We start from the raw sequence: 17,100 nt of genomic DNA, 5'->3' as shown, positions 1-17,100 counted from the left end.
TTATGAGGGAAAGCAATGGTTTTTCCTCCCTTGAGCAAGGAGCTATTCTCATAAAATCCTATGTATTTTTACTCTTCCTGCACTATCTTTTGGTTTCTAGCACTTTAGTATTTGTTTACCTTTGATTCACTTTGAGGGACCCGGTCCCTCACTATGTGGTGCAACTTTGAAGGGATCAAAAAATTTATCTCAATTGGACGATGATGCTTACTGAGTACCCATTTGGTACTCATACCACATTTCTATACCTTTTGATATTGATATAAGTACTAGTAGCCACTACTAATTGGACAATCATACTGAATTAATTTCATAAATATAGCAATCTCTCAGAGTCATAGTTGTTTTTTTTCCTTCTATTTGTCCAAGTCTGGTCTTTTATTTTTGAGACATACAATATTTGATTATTATTACTTATAGTTCAGTTGTAGTATCTCTTATACTGGTGATACTGAGTCATGGGATGGTTGTTGCTTTTTTAGCTATCAATTAGACTGTTATGACTGCTTTAGTGCAATTTTTAACTCTTTGAGTATTAATTTATGAATTTTAAGCCATTTTTCACCAAGTTAGCCTATTGTTTATGGCTCCGGACTACAGTTTGGCTTACTTACTGATGGGATAAAGTAGGTGTCATCATGACCCAGAAATTGGGTCATGATAAATTTGTATCAGAGCTAGTGTCTAGTAAATCCCATGGATCAGAATAATGACATCAATTTTTTTCTTCAGGAGTCTATTAGACACTCTTTGGAGTTCTTCACTTCTTTCATTTATTTCATGCTAAGAGTACATACTAGTTTCTAAATTATTTATTTGGATTCAGTTTGTGATATATGGCTAGGACACATGCCATCGATACACAGACAAGGGTACCGAGATCGAGCATAGGGATCCAGTTGATTTTTATGGATTACCTCAAGATCATGGATATCTCATAGATGTGTCCCCCACTAGGGGCTAGGATAGGAGGCCTTCTACAAACCCTATCCCTACCTTAGAGTCAGAGATTCTTTTTCCTAGCTAATAGTGGGATAGGGACCAACCCAAGCTCTACTAGGGTATATTTATCCTTTGATGTTGAGAGATGACTTGTTCAGCTTATGGCATTGGTTAATGGTGCACGTTCTTACAGTGCAAATCTACGGTTCATCTTGATTCCAAGCCAGTTGGATCTCCTCTATTGACATGGACTTAGTTCTCTAAGATCATCTTGGAGAAGTACATGACTCATAGTCTTAGTGATCATCTAAAGGATCAGTTCTTGAGGTTATAGCAGGACTCCAGGATAGTTGTGGAGTATAAGCCTCAACTTTATGAGTAGGCTAGGTATACTACTTCTATTTTGGCTATTGAGAATGAGAGAGTTCAATTTTTTTAGGGATTTGAACTTCCTCTTTGTATGTATATACAAAGTTTGGTTGTTGCAGGTAGATTCTTTTTTTAATGTTTTTTATCATTCTCAATTTATGAAAGATATGTATAATAAGGCCCAAGGAGGCAGCAATAAGAGGTTGCGATATCAGGGTATTTTTAATGGGAGCTTTAGTTTATCACTATTCAGAGGCAGTGGTTCCTAAGGTTGGTACCTTCTGCGACTGCCATATCAGCTTTAGGGTTAGTTCAGTAGGCCCATTCAGGCTGCTTTTTAGATTACCAATGGATGTCAATCTAGCTTCAGTAATTGTCCTAGAAAGGGTAGTAGCCAATTTTTGAGAGGTTTTTCTTTTGGTTATTCTAATTGTGGTGGTTATTTTGGGTCTACCAAATCTGTAAGTTTTAATACTGCGCCTAGGCATGTTATGCCTGTGGAGCTTTTGGTGATTTTTCGAGAGAGTGCCCTAATCATGGAGGGATGGTTTCTTCAATTTAGAGTGTTCCATATATTTGGGCGATTCAATCCATAGCCAGAGGTGGTATGCATGGATGTAGGGATGGTCCTTAAGATGCTCATAGAGGTTCATAAGAAGTTAGGATAGGATATTTGTCAGGAGCCCAGCTATGTAGTGGCCGTGGTCAGTTGTATATTATACCTACTAGAGCCGAGGTTGAGTCTTCAGATGTTTTTATCATAGGTATGGTCTTGGTATGCTATCATTTCTCTTTTGCTTTATTTGATTTAGGATATACTTATTGTCATATGACTTCTTATCATGTTGTGCTGCTAAAGTAATCTTAGGATTTATTAGCTATGTTATTATAGGTGTCTACTCCTATGGGTGATTCTTTAGTAGTAGATTGGGTTGTCAGATCATGTGTTATGAATATTCAAGAGCTTAATATCATTCTGATCTTATTACATTAGACATGGTGGATTTTGATATGATTCTAGGCATGGACTGGTTATCCAACTATCATGCGATCATAGATTATTTTACCAAGACTGTTACCTTCACCATACCTGGCGTACATCTAGTTATATGGTAGGGAGTGACTATTCGCGAGCCGACAGGGATTATTTTTTATATTCCTGCTAGGAGGCTTATTTTGAGGTGAGTTTTATCTCTGTTATACTTATGATATTAGCGTGGAGAGTCTGTCGCCTGATTATGTTCTTGTAGTTTATGTGTTTTCTAATGTTTTCCCTATAGATTTACCTGGTTTTCTTCCTGATCATAATATTGAGTTTTTTATTAGAATTGATCTAGGAACCAGACCTATTTCTATGGAACCTTACCATAAGGATCCTCCCGATCTTAAGGAGTTAAATTATTAACTTCAGGATTTTTCTCATAAGGGTTTCATTAGACTAAGTGTGTTTCTTTGGGGAGCTCCTATGTTATTTTGAATGAAAAATAATAATTCCATGCGTATGTGTATTGAATATAGGCAACTTAATATGGTGACAGTGAAGAACTGGTAACCAATGCCTTACATTGATGATTTCTTTGACCAGCTTCATAGGGCAGCAACATTCCCTAAGATTGATTTAAGGTCCGGTTACCAATAGTTGAGGACTCAAGTTGAGGATATCCTAAGGACTTCCTTTAGGACCCATTATGGTCATTATGAGTTCCTAATTTTGTCTTTAAGGTTGACTAGTCCCTAATCATATTTATCAATTTGATGAATTGTGTGTTAAGGCCTTATTTGGATTTTTTTTGTGATTGTGTTCACCGATGACATCCTTGTGTATTTGAGGAGTTAGGAAGGAGAATATGTTGTATTTGAGAATTGTACTCTAGACTTTGAGAGATCATATGGTTTTTATTGAATTCTATAAGTGTGAATTTCAGCTTAAGTCGATGACATTCCTTGGGCATGTGGTATCTAAGGATGGGATTATGGTAGACCTGGCAAAGATTAAGGCTATTCCTGAATGGTCCAGACCTATATCTCTATTTTAGGTTTATATCTTCATTAGTCTGGACTGCTGGTATAGATGATTTGTTGAGAGTTTTGCTACCATTGCAGTGCTAATGACCTGATTAACTAGGAGAGAGGTTCTTTTCTTATGACATGAGGAGTGAGAGTTAATCTTTAGAAAACTAAAGACATTTCTTCAATTCTTTTTGGCTCTTCATATTGAGGGTGAGGGATTAATTATGTATTGTGATGCTTTTCATGTTGATTTGGGTTTTTTATTGATGCAATAGAGTCTTGTTATTGATTATGGATCGAGGCAACTAAAGGTTCACAATCGCAACTACCCCACTCATGATTTGGAGTTGGAAGTGGTAGTTTTCAAAATTTATATTTAGAGGCATTATTATTATGCATACATTATGAGATCTTTACGGATTATCATAGTCTTCAGGATCTTATGACACAGAGAGAGCTTAATTCTAAGTAGCGTAGATGGATGGAGTTTCTTAAGGATTATGACATCTCTATCTTTTATTATCCAAGTAAATCAAACATGGTAGTCGATGCCTTAAGCTGTAAGGCAATGAGTATGGGTAACTCGACTTGCATTTTAGTTTCTCAAAGGTTGTTGGCATGGGACATTCAGTCCTTAGCCAACTTGATGGTGTAACTTAATATTTCAGACCCTAGGAGGATTTTTGCTAGTGTTGAGGTGAGGTCTTCGCTATTTGTGCAGATTCAGAGTTGACAATTTGAGGATAAGAGGCTTTGTATCATCCATGATCAAGTGTTGAGTGGTGATTCCAAGGGGGCTATGATAGATTCTAAGGGTGATTTGATATTTGATAGTTGTACTTGTGTTTTGAGGGTTGATGACTTGATTTCACCAACTTTGCATGAGGCACACAGCTCTAGATATCTATTCTCCTAGGAACAACTAAGATTTATAGATATTTGAGGATGAATTATTGGTGGGGTGGTATGAAGTGAGATGTGGCAGACTTTATAGCTCATTGCCTAATTTGTCAGTAGGTGAACCCCAAGCATTAAAGACCTGGTAGCTTGATTTAGAGATTTTCAATTCTCGAGTAGAAATGCGAACAGATTACCGTGAACTTTGTTAGTGGTTTTCCCTCATACTTTCAGTGGTTATGATGATATTTGGGTCATTGCGGATCGGTTGACCAAGTCGGAATACTTCATTCCTATTCAGATATTCTTAAGTGCTGAGAGGTTGGCTCGTATTTGTGTTAGTAAGATAGTCCATTTGCATTGTGTGCCTATATCTATCATTTCATACTAGGGTTTGGAGTTCAATTTTAGTTTTTGGAGATCTTTTTAAGAGAAGTTGGGTGCTCAGGTGAATCTTATCACAACCTTCCAACCTCATATCGATGGACAATCAGATCGAACTTTTTTAATTCTCGAGAATATTCTCTATACATGTGTTATGGATTTTGGGGGTTAGTGGGAGAAGCAGTTAGCTTTGACAAAGTTCACATATAATAATAGACGACATCCGAGTATTGAGATGGCGCCTTTTGAGGCTTTGTATGATAGATGATGTCGTTCTTCGATTGGATAGTTTGAAACTTTCAATATTAGGACTGGTGGTACTGATTTGCTTTAGAAGTCATTGGATAGAGTCAGGGTGATTTAAGATAGGTTGAGGACAGCTCAGAGTAGGTAGAAGTCTTATGCAGATCATAGACTTTGAGCCTTAAGATTTGGAGTTGGATATTGAGTATTTCTCTGTGTCTCACCCATGAAGGGTGTGATAAGGTTTGGGAGGAAAGGTAAGCTCAGCCCCATATATATTGGACCCTTTGAGATTCTTTGCACATTTGGTGAGGTGTCTTATGAGTTAGACTTACCCCCAGATTTTGTTATTGTTCATCTGGTTTTCCATGTTTTTATGTTGCAATAATACATTCCTTACCCTTCTCAAGTGTTTAGATATGACTCGGTTCAATTGCATCTGCGGTTCACCTTTGTGGGAGAGACTATTCTCATTTTTTCTAGTGATGTCAGGCGGTTATGCATCAAATATTCTAGTAGTAATGGCTCAGTGGAGGAACGGCCTAGTATATGAGGCTACTTAGGACACCGAGAGCGAGAGACAAACCTAGTACCTTCCCCTATTTGACTTCAGGTGCATCCTAATTCTTTATTTTTGTGACAAAGGTTCTTTTAGTAATGGATATTATAATGATCCTCAAGGTCATTTTATACATTTCACTCATTTTATTTTTTGAGATATCCTGTAGTTTCTCCATGTCATATATGACTTGCTAGAACTGACAGTTCGGTTATCAGGAAGATCATTTATTTTTCATGCCAATTCCTATTTTGTAGTATTCATTGGTTCAAATTGGCTATAACATGAACTTTAGTGGAATGACCTCGTAGCCTAATTCTTACAGTTCCAATAGCTTTTGAATATTGATTTTGGGCTAGGTGGAACCTTGGTTGAAATCTCGAGGCTCTCAGACTTATTTTGGGCTATTGGTCGAAAGTTAAGAAAAATTATAAGTGGGTGTGGACCCAAATTTCATTGAAACGGATGGAAATTTTGAATGCACCATTGAGTTTGGAATGTCCAAATTATAAGGTAGCATAGTTCATTTGTGTATACAGGATTCTAAAAGAATTCTAGGTCTCAACTGATGTCTGGTGTATTGCGTACGTAACAAGACGATCACTTGAGCGACCTGGCTTATCCCACTTGTATATCTTAAGCAAAGTACATGTTGCATAAATGAAATTCGCTTAATCGATACAAGTATCACATACGCGACATATGTTGAGGTTGTTAGTATCGCGAACGCGACACCTAGTCGCTTAAGCAACCAAATGTCCACTTAAGCGACATCTGTGATCCTGGGAAGGGTATAAATTCTCCACTTACCTTGATGTTCATTATTTTTAACTTATTCTCTAGAATTATGAACCCTAAAAAGCGGGAAAACTCGGGAGAATCAATTATGGGTGATTATAGAGCTTTGGTATAATTAATTTACACGTTTCTTAATTGAATTTGTGGTAAGATTCCACTAATTTCATGGTTAATTCCTCCATCTATTTCTAAAATCCCTAGAATCTTGTTGGATAGATTATTGCACCATTAGAGCTCGAAATTCATCCCTTTTTTAGGATAAATGTTCCTTAAGCATAGAGAAATGTTATGTTGATTTCGAAATTGAGATTCCATAAACGGACCCCACTTGGGGCTTTTATGAAATTTTGGATCCAAAGCAAAATAGTGTAATGGGTATCATTTTTCTGGTTTTGATGAGTAGATTGTGATTTTGATAGCGTGGCACCTTACTGAAGCTTCTCAAAAAGGAAACTAACAGTTTAGCGAATTATTCGAACTTTTCTTCGATGTCCATATAGGCAAGGTTTATCCTCTTCATAGATTGAGTTATTTCATAGTAGGCTTATTCTATTAAGCTAGATATGGGGTGGTATTTAAATATTTGAGGCATGACTGAAAATATTTTTATTAGTTAGACTATTTACGTTATCTTGAAACCGTAATATAGGCGTAATTGACTTAGTTTCTCATGTTTTAGGAAGAATTGTCATCTTAGAGATAATTATGGCTTGTTTAACATATAGAAATAAATTTAGATATCGCCTAGTATAGGGTAGAAAATGCATAAAAATGAATTTTGGGAATTAGAAGTGGGCCCCTCCGATCCACCTTAGGCCAAGACTTGAGTTAGCTTTTGTACACTTATCTATGTATGATATACCATTATTAATATATAACATGGGACACTGAGGCAATTAGATTCTTAGTGAGTAAGCTAGTTTCGTAATTAAGAGTTAGTGTTAATTTCATGTAAGTTCCTGTGGATAATTGTAGTAATTTACTGATATGACTTATGATCGTGGTTTATTTATATGGTCTATTTAAGATGTTAATGATATATGAGTTTTGATTCGAGACCAACAATTGATGATAATAATGATATATGAGTTTTGGTTAAAGTCCAACATATGATGATGATGTTGATAATATGAGTTTTGGTTCATGTTCGGCAAATGATGGCAATGGTTATGATACTTTTAAGTTTTGATTCAAGTACGACATTTTGAGAGTTAATTAAGAAATGATATGGTTCGGATGGATTCTTGGTTATAGGATAATAATTTTGTAATTTGTGGTTATTGGATTATTTACTTTCCTTGATTGTCCCCTTCAGGCTTATAAAGGCCTGCATTAAGTTATTTACTTTTCTACACATATTTGCTTATTGGGGGGGGGGGGGGGGGGGGGGGGGGTCTTTTTTTCATGTACAATAGTGTTGGAGCTTATTTTCAGCTTATCCCTTATTTCTTGACTTAGTTTATCTTATATTGTATCGTATCGTACTTATATTATGATTTAGGTCAGTCAGCCGATGATGCATACTGAGTACCTAGGGTTTTGGTACTTATACTACACCTTTTTACCTTTTTGGGGAAGATTTGAGTAGTAGTAGTAGCCGCCGCCGATTCGAATGATCACGCTTTGTTAATTTCGGAGATAAGGCGATCTCTCGGAATCGTAGTTGTCCTTTTTCCTTGTATTTATCCATTTTTAGTCTTTCATTTTTGAGAGAGATTGTATTTGACTATTCAGTACTTATAGTCCAGTTATAGTATCTCTTGTACCGGCATTACTAAGTCTTGGGATGGTTGTTACTCTTTTATCTATCTATCTATTAGATTGTTATGACTGCTTTACTGTTGTTTTTAACTCTATAAATATTGATTTTTGACTTTTGGGCCATTTTTCATCAAGTTAGACTATTGCTTATGGCTTCGGTCTACAGTTTGACTTACTTACTGGCGAGATAAAGTAGGTGCCATTATGACTCATAAATTGGGTCATGACAACCAAAATAGCTCACAATGCCCAAAAAAACTAACCTTAAAACCATGACTTAAATGAATTTTGGGATGGAACAGCACTATAACAAAAAGACAAGATGACCAAGGAACGATAGCTAGCGTAAATGAGCTTAATGGGATGAAATTCCAATAATTTCCAAGTTCCAAAATCCTCTAATGGAAGGAAAAAAAATTGGAAATGAATGAGAAATCGAGGAAGAGGGAGTTATATACTGCCAGGGCAATGCCTTTAGTGAATGTGAGGGATAAAGGACGTGAACGCGACAACCATGAGAGTTGCCCTTCGCGTACGTAAAAAAGGGGTTGCAAACGTGAAGGCAAATGGGTTTGGCTATCCCAAACACAAATCTGTAGTTCGCGAACGCGAAAAAGAAAGAGGGACTGGGTCGGGTCAACCCTTTATTTCAAATGCGGCCTACGAATCATGAAAACAAAGGAAAATGGGTTGCACCGGATGCTGGAGAAACCATCAAATTATAAAGTCCTAACGGACTCTAATCGGGATTTTTTCGGAACCCCGTGCACGCAAATAAACTACGCTACTATATAAAATTCAATATTTTGGACTTAACGAACCATTGAAATTTTCATTTGAAGTCATTTCTACTAGATGTGGAACCTACACACTACTACAAATTACCCCTATGGTGACGGTTGCAAAACCATTGCAATAGGTAAAAAAATTGTTGTCATAGCTCTATCGCAACGGTTCAGCAAGCGTCTTATAGGTGGGCATTGCTATAGGTCTATGGCAATGGTTTATACAACGGTTATCTAAACCGTCACCATAGGTCGAGCTATGGCGACAATTTCTAACAACCATTGCCATAGATTGGCCTATTGCGATGGTTATTTTTGACTTATTGAGACATCTATTTTCATTTATTTCAACCGTTGCAATAGTATCTATTGCGACGCTTTTGTTATTCTGTTGCAACTCTTTTTGAATACCTATTACAACTATTTCATTACTTATTGGAATGCCTATTTTCATCTATTACAACGGTTACTAACCGTTACTTATTGGGATGCCTATTGCAACCACATTAAACCGCTACAATAGCATCTATTTTGACACTTTTGTTATTCTGTTGCAACGCTTTTTGACTACCTATTGCAACGATTTATTGATCTATTGCAACGATTGTTGCTACATGTTCTTAAATTGAAATGATTTAAATAAAATATTCATTTGTATTAATGTAAATTTTTATCGACATACGTAATAAATTATAACACTATGTACACATCACAATTTAGAAAGTATACTTAAATATAATACTATCTGTATACAAAACAACGTTTGGGGTCCAAACACTCCTTATGGACAACAAAGAGCACTACTCATAAGCATAATGAAGTAAACCTCCTACCTACTGCATTAACACATTCTTATCAGCAGATGTGGTCAACCTAAAACATCTGATGCTTCAAAGGAGCTTTACCAAACTATTACACTACAAGGCCTTTGAAGATCTAAGACTCAGTCATCTTTGCAATCTTTTGCAAATGTTGCTGAACCTCCATTTTGTTCACCATCGGCATTTGAAGCTCCCTTTACCTGCGGAAACACAACATCATCAGCTAAAAGGCATACTTTATTCTAGCAAAGAAGCACAAATTCAAAAATAAACATTAACACCTACAACTTTGTTTCCAATCCAATAGCATCTCCTTCATAAGTTTTGGTTTACAAAGCAAAGTCATATTTCGAGGTTTTGCTGAAGAAAAGAGTCAGAATCACAAGTAAATTAGCATATTAAAAAACTATAATTCTTGGTTTACATGAACAAGATAGGAGAAAAAAAATAAAGCATTCGATTGAAGCCACTCACTTGAAACATTTGTGATGACATTAACACTCTTCTGAGCAGTGAGAACTTTTTGTCTTGTTACTAACAGCAGGAAGCTCTTCATACATTGTTTATGCTCCTTAGGACTAGCAGTCTTAGTAAACGCTTCCTCAAAGGCGATTTCTCAGTGGAAACATGAAACTCAGAATTCAGCTGGTTGTGTTCAGAATTCTACTCAGAAGGCTGATAACCTGAAGGTTACTGCTGCTCAAGGTTCTGAACTTAAGGGTCAGTTGTTGGGTAATTACACTGGTGCTAAAGTTGCTCAGATGTTAGGTGATTACTCTGGTGTTGAAGCTGCTCATATGTTGGGTGCTATTAATTTTAGAGACCACAATTCAGCTCGAAAAAAAGGAGTCAGTACTCAGGTTCAGTCTACTGGTGTTGTGCAATCTCAGCAGAATTTGAAAGCAGCACATGAAATGGTAATTTCTTCTCGGGTTCAGAATAGGGGAGATGTTGATCAGACTTCTCATGATGCTGTGGGTAGATTGGGTTCAGAATTCAGAGATGAATCTGCCAAGGAAAGCCCATCACATAATGCAGAAAATGTTCAGCAGGCCGATAGAAATGTTGTTGATACAAATCATGATCTAGTTACTCCTACTAAGACTAATGCTATAAAGGTGCTTGATCAGACCTCAAAACATCTTAGCAACAAGTCTCAAGGAAAGTCGAGCAAAAACAAAAGAGATGCCATCAAGAAGAGACAACAAAAAGATGCAAATGTTACTGATACTTCTACTCAGATTCAGAAAAGTGGTCAAGAAGTTCCCTGCACTCTCAACACAGCTCCAAGAAGTCCTCCTGATGACGAGGAGGATGAGTATAGAGTAATTGAGTCAGAGAATGAACATTACCAAGATACTCAGTCTATAAAGGATGAAGAGGAAGAGGAAGAGGAAACGATAAAACCAATAGAAAAATAAAACCAAGACAAGTTGATACCTCAAGACACTCACTTTCAAGAAGAACCCACTTCAGTTTAACTGCAAAGAAGTATGCTATATCACTCTTATTATGCCTTGTATTTTTAACTCACGTGTTCGTATGTGTAGTTAGCAATGATTTAATACAATGCTGCACAGATTTACGAGCACGATCAACGTGCTCCATCCGTGCAATGCGATTATATCTGCATAGTTAGCATCGGTCAACTCATTACACAAAAATATAAAAAACATATGAACCATATTGCATTCATGATTCGGGACTCACAGAACTCCCTTGGAGAAGTAATTACTATACATGGACCAATAACCAACCTAATCTTTCAAAATGCAGAGTACGATTTCGTACAATAAAAGCAAGAGCTTTTGTGAACCACTTTCAAATCAGAACAGTAGGTAAACTTCATAAATTATTTGAGAAGATAAAAAGAATTTCAACTTCTGACAGCAAATACCAGATTTCTATTTCTTTTCGATTGGTACAAAAAATAGATTTTATTATTTGAGATCTACACTACCATTTAAAGAATAAGGAACAATGCATTGAAAGAGAAACATGAAGAATTAAACAGGTCTTATCCTCACTACTTATCCACGTCTCGCAACATACAAGAGCAAAAAAGTAAATTTTGTAAAAAGAAACCAGATCCACACCATTTTTTCACCAAACTCATGTACGATAGGATGAAAACTTACATATAATCTAGTTAATAAGCAACCTGGTCTGACTTGTACAATGATTTTCTGCTTCAATCTGTGCCATTCACATGATTTGTATGCATTATAAGCAATCAAAAGTTCTTTTCTTTCTTTTTTTCATCAGGTAAATATAGTTTCTTAAAAGTTGTTTTCTTCTTTCTTTAGACTACATCATTGACATAGGATGCAGTTGTGAGCTGCTAAGAAACTGCAAAAGAAGATTAAGCAATCTCCTGTTGAGAAGAAAAAAAAGAGTCGGGACCAAAATATTCAAAATCTTTCTTCTATTTTACTTAAAAAGTCATGTCACTTCACCTATTCTTTGATCTGAGACTGCAACACTCAAAATTCTTTATTTTATTATACTTAAACCTCATATGTTTAGTTACCAATCCTTTGATTTGAGACCAAAATATTCAAAATTCTTTCTTTTATTTTACTCAAACGTCACATTTCAAATACTCAAAATCAGACAAACAAATTAAGATGATAGAGCATAAACACAAAATGTTCCAACAATGTTCATCAAACTATAAGGGGAAAACCCAAATATCGTCCTCGGAAGATGAACTGGCTATGTCAATCCTTCCTTCTTCTCCATTACCTTAAACACAATATCCCAAACATAGTAGAAATTGGGCGCATCTAATCTTGGTAAATCCTTGTGAAATGGAGAATCATGGCCTACTTTTCCAAACAATTCAAACGGAACTAAATAATACTTTCGACCCGTTTGTAAACAGATGTGGGGCAAGTTGGTTGAATATTAGCTAATCGTGATCATTTGGATGGAAATTTCGGAAGAAAGAAAGAGAAGCAAATATCTGAAGTTTAGAAAAGCTAGTGAAGAACAATTGACTCTGCAATTAAGAGTTTGAATTTTCATCATTCTTCTTGGCATAATTCTAGAGAAAGGTCTAGCATGCTGAGAGTTGTATCTTTGCCCAACATACCAAACTTTGAAGGCCACAACAGAGTAAATTAGAATGTAAGATATATCAGCTTAGCACTAAAGATATGAAGGATCAACGAGGAAAATATAAGAAGCTTAAAACGCACCTCTGTAATGTCTTTCAGGAAAGACTGAACCTTAGATCACAAGTGAACAAGGAAGAGATTCACTGAAAAGATCCATATATAGAGGCTCGATCCTTCATGTTTTCATATGTTAGTACATGTGGATCTTAGCTTCCTGGTAAATTTTTGAAGATGGAACTACAAAGATCAGGAAGTTTGATCTAAGTTTTAGACCAATCATTCTCTTACTAAAAGTACATTTATATCGTTCTGTTCAATCCGATGTTTACAACTGACCAGCTAAATTCATATGTATCTTATATTCTTTTCCTACAGGTATTTTTTATTATCAGTGATGCAAAAATAATAATAAGCTGGTCCAGTAAAATAATAAGCTCAAAATTAACAACCAACCAGCTCAGAACCATGAAACATAGCAACACCTAGTAAAGAATCTCATCAGCTAAGATGGTTTAATTGTTTGCAGTTGGTACGGCATAGTATTCAAATCACTAAACACCTATCTCAATTGATAGAAAATGGAAAAAGGACCAAGAACTCACCATTGACAAGATATGTGATCTTTATTACGGGAGGCTGCATTTTTAAAGATAATATTTGACTTTGTTACTATTCCCAATATGACAAGCAAGATCCAACATTTTACCTAGTATCTTACAGTAGTTCTCTAAATCTATCTGAACCACCAACAACAGGAGCCATTTCAGGAGCTTGTTGTAACCACCCAATGTCATCAAAAGAACCACGCAAGGTTTTACGTTCACGAGATATAACGCGGAAGAGATTAGTGAAGAGTAGGTAATAGAAACTGAAAGTAAAAGGTGCTAAGATGGATGTCAAACAGAAGATATTATCTAAAATACTCATCAGTCGTCAAATGCTTATTTTTACCAAAAGTCAGAAAGCATTTACTAAACTCTGAACTCGAACTAGAGTACATTGGATGTGAGATATGAAACACCTCCAAGAGACCAAGGAAAGTTTCCAAGTAAATGTCAGACCAAATACAGGAAGCATCAACCTACAACCATATCAAACAACTGCAAAATAAATTCGGACAGTCATACTATGTATTGGTGGAAAGATATGTGTGCTAATAGAAAAATAAAACCAAGACAAGTTGATTTCTTATGTTTGGAATTCTAATTCTATTTCTGAAAACTGGGTAGCCCATAGAGATCCTACTAAGTGACCTTGAAGGAGGATAAGAAAAGCAGACAATGAAAAGATTACCCTTCCAAAATGATTCTGAAACCTCCATAACTTTGGGTACTTCTTACAATGTCTAATATTGAGTTTACAGGCAAGTTATCATTAAGGTTGGAGGATCTTCTTGTGTGAAATCTAAAGCTCGCTCCTGAGTCAGATACTCTTGAGGGAAATGAGCAAGCCTTAGGAACAATACTACAACCCCCATCACTTGTAAAGTTTAAAAGCAAGAGCAATCTTTATTACATAGAAAGCCATAGACAGTGAACAAAACATTAGTTGTTCAGGGACTATATATCTCCATTTACATAATTTTTTCAGAGAATCACCAATAAATTGTTGTGCATATAAGAAAGAACTCACGCTAGCAAGATGTAAGATCCTCAATATTTTGCACTTCTTGTTTATTTTCAACAAACACTATGCCATAATCCTAAACTAGCTGGGATGGGTCTATGAAATCATCTGCATCTTTCGATAAATCAAAAAATAAGAGCAAATATCCATAAGTCATAGCTTCATCTAAGATTGCCAATTGTTCTGTAGCTACTTAGGTACAATTGAATCATTAATGACTAAGAACCTACCGGCTGTTTCTGATAAACCCAGTGCATACAAGATACCGTGACACAAAAAATTCAATCCAACACACAATTAGATTACCACATCAAACACATTTAGATAGAATAACTTACAGTCACATCAACTCCATCCAAATTCACATATCTTGAATAGTCCTCCCATTCATTACCAGCTACCAGATCGTCGATGATTCCACGGCGGCCGTCGATTGAAAGTCCCACACAGGTAACGGATTGAGGGATTTAGAGATTTAGAGCGTAGGTTTAATCTTGTTTTGTTTTGTTTTGGTAGAATAGTCAGTTTAAGCTTAAGGAGAAAAATGTTGAATTTTATTAAAATGTTTTTTTCTTTTGGTGGAATTGATAAAATTTTTTGTGAAAAATGAAGGAAATAAAATAAGTGTTGCAATAGCTTATTTTATTTATCTATTGCAATGCTTAATGTCAAAAGCAATGGTTATAATGTTCAATTATAGTTAATAGAACAATTATTTTTTGCAACGCTTGAAACCGTTGCAATAGACCACCTATTGCAACGCTTTGTTGACCGTCACGAATAAGTTCGTTGCCACAAGGGTAAGTGACACCCATAGATCTCTTTAAAGCAATTTTTAACCAATAGCTCAAAATGAGCCTGAAAACTTGAGACCGGGACTACGAATTCCCTAAAATTCATGTTCTGGAGCCAACGACACTGTCCAAATTATCATTTGAGGTCCTCTAGTAGGAGTTTTGATCCAAGATCCATTTCTCAGTTTCTAAAGCTCCACAATAGGAAAATGGGCTTAAAACCCAAACAAACTTTCTGAAAACTAAATGGACATCCTGATGAGTCATTGTTATGGAAAGATACGAAAGGCTGAAAATAAGTAGAAACAAAAAATGACCCGAAGAGTCATTACACAAACCAAAACATTTATCATTGAGTTTTTTTTTTTAAATACCAACCCACTAGTCTTGAGGTTTTCTAATTTTAGTTTAACTCGGTTTGATTAATACCCCTATGACTTGCTTATCTAATCAGATTTTGTAAGCATTGGGAAGTTTCTAGTTTTCACAAAATTTGAGATTCTCATGTGTATAACTTAAAATATAATATAAAAAAATTTAATTACATGTTCAAACGATACTTAAACTTCACAAATCATGTCCAAATTAGCCTAAGATGCTGCCAAAAGGAAATATTAGTTCTGTCGTCCTGGGAAATAATCATTGGGGTCAAAAATTCCACATGCCAAGTAACATAGAGGCGTCACATAATAAGTACATTTATTAGTTATATTTTAAAGACTCAAGTTTCTCCTAAAGTTGCTAGTTAAGCTCACGATGTGTTTATTAATTTGCTGAGAGTCCGAGACCTTCATTAAAAAAATTACAATATAAAATCGAATAATAAATTCTAAACAACAAATTAGACAAGACAGAAATACTAAGCGAAACAAACAGCAACGGATCTTTCTCATTAGCACAACTTACCATCAAATGTATTCCATAACATAAGTAAAAGAGCATATGTACATATAATAAATGGTGGAATTAATCTACGGTGAGCAATATCATGGCAGCAATTGTAGGTGAAGCAGCAAGCATAAGTCTTCTCTGGTTGTACCTCTGTGCATGGATCGCAGGTAACACAATTAGCAAACACTGAACAATCCGCTGAAATTACAATAGGCAATATAACTTGGGCAGCAGTAGTTGATCACATAATAAGCATGAGTTTCATCTTCTAGTATGTTTGTGCATGGCTTGCACAGATCACAAGCAATCGCCGTACAATCCCCTGCAATTACAATGTTACATTATATTGTCATGAATATAAGTACCATTAGTAAAGCTACTACCAACACATGCCTATAGCTTTTCTTTGCCATCTCTTTCTCTCTCTCTCTCTCTCTCTCTCTCTCCCCATTTTAATCTTCTTTAATGTTGAAGATTATACAGGCCCTTGAATTTATTGATGAGCGAATTTCCATCCCACTACTTCACCTCCAAAATAGAACAATAAATATAATTTAAAAGATGCATCAAAGAATTGTGACAGAGATGAAAGACTTAGACTTGATTACTTGTAATTACAAGTTCTTTAAGAAGTAAACGAACAATAAATATAATATAAAAATGCATTAAAGAATAGTGACCTAGATCTGATTATATTTGCTTTCTTCGTTTCAAAGTAGTTGACTCATATTGACTTGACATTCTTCTTACCAAAAATTTTAATAGGGGTTTATTTTATTCAATTAACCTTATTAATTATATTTTCAAAATACAAATTTGAGTATATATACTTTGTTTAGTCATTTAATGATAAAGGTAGTATAGGAAGAACATAATATTCTCTTGATTTCATAGAATGGGCAATTAAATTGAAGCAAATATTTTTATGGAGAGGTCAACTATTTCGAAACGAATCAAGTAATTACAAGTTATTTAAAAAGTAATAAAACACAAATATCACATGATTGCATAATTCTTTTCTAGTACAAAGAAGCCAATTAATAATCTGTAGAATTTTTTGAAGTGCAAGTGTGCAACTTGCAAGTATTAATTGGTCTTCGA

General features: G+C 35.4%; 1 long non-coding RNA gene across 1 annotated transcript; it reads right to left on the bottom strand.

Annotated features, from left to right (window-relative positions):
• Positions 1–9,463: 9,463 nt before the first annotated feature.
• LOC107873350 lies at positions 9,464–14,990 on the bottom strand. Its single transcript, XR_001675288.2, has 4 exons — positions 14,653–14,990; positions 10,044–10,577; positions 9,855–9,929; positions 9,464–9,769 (listed from the first exon to the last, which is right to left on the bottom strand). It is a non-coding gene; the product is annotated as an uncharacterized LOC107873350 (long non-coding RNA).
• Positions 14,991–17,100: the final 2,110 nt, after the last annotated feature.

Source organism: Capsicum annuum, chromosome 6 (assembly GCF_002878395.1).
Source record: "Capsicum annuum cultivar UCD-10X-F1 chromosome 6, UCD10Xv1.1, whole genome shotgun sequence".
NCBI classification, from domain to species: Eukaryota; Viridiplantae; Streptophyta; class Magnoliopsida; order Solanales; family Solanaceae; genus Capsicum; species Capsicum annuum.
The sequence above is the reverse complement of the archived record's forward strand: the minus strand, read 5'-3'. Positions and strand labels throughout refer to the sequence as shown.